This window comes from Thermobia domestica, chromosome 11 (genome assembly GCF_964235325.1).
Source record: "Thermobia domestica chromosome 11, izTheDome1.hap1.1, whole genome shotgun sequence".
Classification (NCBI taxonomy): domain Eukaryota; kingdom Metazoa; phylum Arthropoda; class Insecta; order Zygentoma; family Lepismatidae; genus Thermobia; species Thermobia domestica.
Window position 1 is genome coordinate 189,651,628 of NC_137464.1, and position 5,827 is coordinate 189,657,454.

A 5,827-nucleotide genomic window follows, 5' to 3' on the forward strand; every position below is an offset into this window, starting at 1 on the left:
TTAACGAGTATAATCTAGCTGAAATGAGACCTAGGTGATAGCTGGTGATAAATGAACGTCTTATTTAGAGATGAGTCATCTAGCGTAATGAATAACAATAGTACAGCATTAGTTCATTTGTAGTTTGAATGAGTGTTTCCAATGTACATTGCAAATTATTCTTGAGCGAAGGACTGTAAAAATTATAGAACTGAAAAAAAAAAGGTATTCAGCAAACCTACGGGAAGCATTTAAAATTGAATTTTTGGGTAATGTTGGTAGATATGCCGGATGAGGCGAGAGTCAGAAACCAGCCTTGTAATTTAGAAACTGCTATTATAAGATGATAAGGGAGGTAGGTACGGCTAATGGATGGACGGGGGTCTACCCGAGAGAAGAATGAGAATGTGGCGGTCATCCTGATTCTCAGTTGAGAAATTGAAAGAAAAGGGGATTCTTGTGATATCAATTAAGGCAAGAATAATGTAACAGGATCGGAGAAAATCGGTCTTTTATCATTTTTTACCAATTTGGGAAACTAAAATATCTAGTTTTTAATCTATGTAAATAAAATAATTAGTTTTCGTTCTTTGCTATACACTCGTTGCTGAATTAAATTTGAGTGGCAAATTTTATACAATATTTTGCTCCTGTTGTGCATAGTTGCATATCTACACTTCCTGCTGCCAGGGGCGGAATTCATTCTCAGCCACCATCCCCTTTCGAACATACAAAAACTTTCCAGTTTAATTTCCCACTCTTATGCTTTTTAGGCTAATAGAGATGGATGATGATGGAAGAACTCGTTAAATGAAAATGGGGAAGGAACGGGAGTACCCCGATATAACCCACGGACACGATGTTGTCCACAACAAACCTTTCTAACATGCACACAAGCAAACATGTTCAAAATAATAAAGAATTAGTTCTTGGAGTCAAAATTATATTCATTAACTAAGGGCGTAATTATTTAAAGTTTAGTTATTTGTTTTTCACGAAAATTAACTTGTATAATTTGACTGATAGAGCCTATGGAATACATATTACAAGATAAAAACAGTACTCACCTAATTGTCTTCATAGAAAGTGAAAAAACTTTCGATATTTCGGATACATGAGCGGGTATCGTTTTTCAAGAATTATAGAGGCTTAGTACATGTTATGCAACAGATTCTGAACATGCGTTTAACTTCAATGTCAATGGACATTTTAAATTTCTACACGAAAGAATTTATTTTTGCGAAGTGCGTCGTTTTGAAAAACAACGTTTATGTGGTTTTTGTCAATCCCACAAGTAAAATAAGTTCTTCTAAAAGACGTCACTTCGTTAAAAGTATATTATTTCGTATAGAAATTTAAAATATTCAGTAATTTTAAAGTTATTATTTTTAAATGGCACTATGTCAACATATTTTTTTTTTTTTTTTTTTTCGTATTTCAAATCTACATGTAAAACGAAAACTTATACCATAGTTGTTATTCAGTGTTACAAACTAAAGACCATACATATCACAAACATTGAAATTCAACCAAATTTTAGAGGCTTTTGCAACAGTGATAACGCAAGTGAGACGGATGGGGCAATGCATTTCCAAAGTACTTTCGTGTCGAATATTACAATCATCATATATTGTGTTTTGAAAAAGTAGAAGCAGAGTATACAAGGAATTATTTTTTTCAAAGGACTTTACTTCGAAAAAGTGCTTAGATGTGTATCATATGTATTACATGAAAAGTCAAATTTTCAATCATTTCGTAACGTTTGTTTCTATTCATTCATCATGATCAAAGTATGAAACGTTAAGATATATTGGATGTCTATTGCTCTGTCCGTCTTATTTATGTTAGTACTGCTATATAGGCATCCAAAGTCTGGACGTTTGTGACACTGCAAGACTAAATAATAATAATTAAAAAATGTGGTATTGTAAGTTTTCGTATATGTAGATTTTGATTAGCTTGAGAATACTGTGAACGTGTACAAAATTTCAATTTTTGTTTTATTACTTTATACGATGGTAATCCCAAAAGCAAGGTCTTGAAAGCGCTGGAGATGCAGGGAAATATTTTGTGCGGCTGTTAGCAACATTGTTGGTTTGTTGTTTCCCCTACTTGCAAACAAACTTGCGTGTACTTCCTTGGAATGCTGTTGCATCTTGGCAGCTGTTTGTAATGGAGCTCAGAGCGAAGTTTGCGTAGTTAGATTTTTCAATAGAAAAGCCTTTAAAACGGCTGAACGGAAGTGTATGGTGAGTCGTCCATAGATGTCGAAAACTTCCGCAAGTGATATAGGGAGTTTGCAGTTGCTCCTATTGAAATTCACAACGAAGAAAGGAGAGAGAGACCGCCAATTTCAGACAAGATTGTCGTAGAAGTTGAGCAAACCAGTGACTAACATCTTTCGTAAGTTGAAAGAACATTGCCTGGAACGTGCTTCAGCAACGACGACGAGATGAAAGTTAGGTTCTTAAACATATGGCGGTGGTCCCGCATGGCGTAGTCGCCTAACGCTCTCGCCTTTGGTGTGAGCGGACCCGGGTTTGATCCCCGGTGGTGACACTGGTCGAAAAAGTGTAATATCTTTTTCAGGCCAGCTATCTTGAGTGAAGTTTTTCTTGGGTTTCCCTCATTTACACCAGCAAATGCAGGGAGGTACCTAACATAATGGTCCCAGGCCGCTTTCTTCCTCCCGTTTCATCGGATAGTGTGCTCACCGAGGGACGTCATCCCGCATATACGTGAAGGGCTAAATGGCCTTAGATGCCGACAGCCCAGAAATCTAATTCCTAATCAAACACATGGCGGTGAGCTGGTATGGCATGGGCATACAAAAACTACTACAGAAAGACATCAACCGAAATGACGATTACGTAGAAAAGTAGCTAAGTGTACAAACTTGAAAATGATATAAACGTTATTGAAAATAAACGTTTGTTTTTCGTTAAAAAAAAAAAAAAAAAAGACCTTTCTTTTGGGATTTCCCTCGTGTGTGTGTGTGAATAATATGTAAATGTATGTAATTTTCAGAATAGGTGTTGATGCAAGCTCGATTTTATGAGTTACATAAACCCTCGCGCCCATCTAGTCCGTTAGGGGTCACATTTCGTAAAATTCTATCTTGATCAGCCCAGGCTGATGGGGAATATTTATTTACAAAATTCAAGTTCTTTATCTACTGGTTTCAGAGATCTGACGAGAAAGTCAGAAAAGCTTTCAAGCTGTCCTTTAGTAGTCAAATTTCGTAAACTCCAGTCTTTTCAATTAGAGTACAAGGAGATTATTTCTGGAAAATTTCAAGGTTATACTGTTGTAGTTTCAGATATCTAGTGATGAGCGAGTCAGTAGATTTACTCTTATATATCTGGAAGTTGATTAAAGATCTTTCTTCACTCAATTTCATTATTATTGACTAGAAGCATTGCATCCTCTATAATTGTTGTATTTAAAGTAGGGAATATTAAATTTAAGTTTATTTAAAATATAGTGAAAGAAATCATACAAATATATTTTTTTTTTCCTAAATTCTATAATCTTTCTGTGGCGGGGACAACAGGAAAAGTTTTCTTTCCGACTGTTCAGAATTTCCGGATATTTTACATTGCACTAGAATTGAATAAACAAAACTAAAATTACCTTGTTTGTTAAGGAGATAATGCTGTTTTACACTGTTTTATATTATGTCCATTTTGTCTTTCATAGGCAGTTTCATAAAATCTTAGTTAACTCGAAGGAAAAAAAATATAGTATGTTCATATTCTTTGTTAGAGACAACGCATGTTTAAGATTTTAAACGAGAAAATGTCTTTGAGATGGCCTCCAAAAAAAGAAAGATAAAAAAAAGTCTTCATAGACCGAACGAACGTACAGACAAGTTATTCTTTGACATACTACCAACAAGATGTAGTGGTGTACGGAAAAGAAAAAGGAATAGCAAAAAGAATTATATTTCAGAAGTGATGGATGCACTTGGTGAAGGGCTGTTGCAGTTGAATCTTACAAGAATGTGTGAATCACTCATAACTGACATTTGACTAGGGCTGTGCGATATTTGAATACTGTCGATATCTTACAAAATCTACAGTAATGTTTAACTGATGTTCACTATACATGATCATACTCATAGTCGGAGAAATTGATTTAAAATTTAACGGGTTAAAATTAAAGCTATGGAAAGATAGTTGATTAAACTACAAAATTAGTATCGGAAAAAGTAACTTTCAAAATTGATTAAAAACCTCAATTTCACAACTATGCAATAACTATTATGAAAGTTGGTGAAAAATTTAATGGATAAAATTATGTACTTGAGAAAATTAATCGATTATTATGGAAAGTTCCAGCTTCAATCAGAATTGATAGTTAATAATATAAAATTCCGAAACAATTTTCGGTGATGATAACGAAATGGTGGAATGACTAAATTGGGGAGGAGAAATCCGCCCGAGAAGAGCCATTCACGTGATGTTTGTTTACTACACAGCCCACTTGGTGCGAGCTGAGATCGAACCACGAATCCCACGCTGCAGAGAAAAGCCCTTTACCACTGAGCCTCCGCGGTCCTTATATAGATAGATGTATTAAAATATATCTGGAGAAGCAAAGGACTGTAGTGTGGTATTGACTACACAACTCCATGACCACCTTTATCTCTACACATACAATGTTGGACCGTTATGGCCTGTCCAGAGTAGGAAGTGGCCTTTATTTACTTTACTTAACAGTGGTAAGTGTTTATCAATAATGCCAGTTGGATATCAAAAAGGTATGTATAATACTCTTAAATGATGATTTCATTATTGGAGTTTTGAGAGTTCTCGAGACGACTTTTATAATACAACCAATGTAACTATATCTTAGATTAGAAGATTAATATTAAAATAAAAGCTAAGAAATATAGTAAGCTATTGTACATTACTTTTAATTTTGATTTATCTATCTAATATTACATACGTATTTCATTTAAAAGTATGTTTTTCAAAAAGTGCATATTTTGAAGACACCTTACTACATGAAAATAAGCATGATTCAACTATTACATACATTAAGTCTTGGCAGCGGAAAGTAACATTTTTGTCAGTAGTGTAAACCAGAAACTATTTTTTTTAAAAAAAATAGAAAAGTCATTCTTAATGAAATAGGCTTTAATAATAATATTCTTAAATGACTGAGCAAGTTCCCACTTTTATTTAGCTCATTCAATCCTGAAGAGCAACTTCAATATTTAGAGTTGAGTTGATTTTAACGTCCCTTTTAGCAGTGAAGCTATATGAGACTTGAACCTACTGATTAACGTAGAATCCGCCGAGAATTTAACCCGGATCTCCCACGCCAAAGGCGCGAACGCTAACCGCTTAGCCACAAAGGAATTCAATATTTAATTAAAATATTATATGCTATACCTACTTATATATTTAAAGTGCAGCGAAAAATATTGAATTAATTTACGGAAAATATACCTAAAAACAAGACGGATCTTCCCCTTGAATTTTTTATTAGCAAAAATTATGAAATTCTGTGTCAGAGCTCTTGAGACAACAAACAATATTATATTAGGCTATATATGTAACTTGATCGGAAAGTTCTAAGAATCGCTCATAGAGAGCGTTGCAATCGGAATAAAAGCATGAACATTACAAGACCACGTCTATTCTAAACGTGCATCGCCACTCGTCGAATAGTCTGGTTTGCAAAGGCACGGAAAGGAGCAAAAGTGCTAGTGATGTGACAATATGAAACAAAATTCGTGTGGTCATCAAGTTTCTACTAAGTAAGGGACTAAAATCGTGACAGCCATCAAAGTTGAATTGGACACAATGTTAGGTGACTCGATACCATTATTTACCACTGT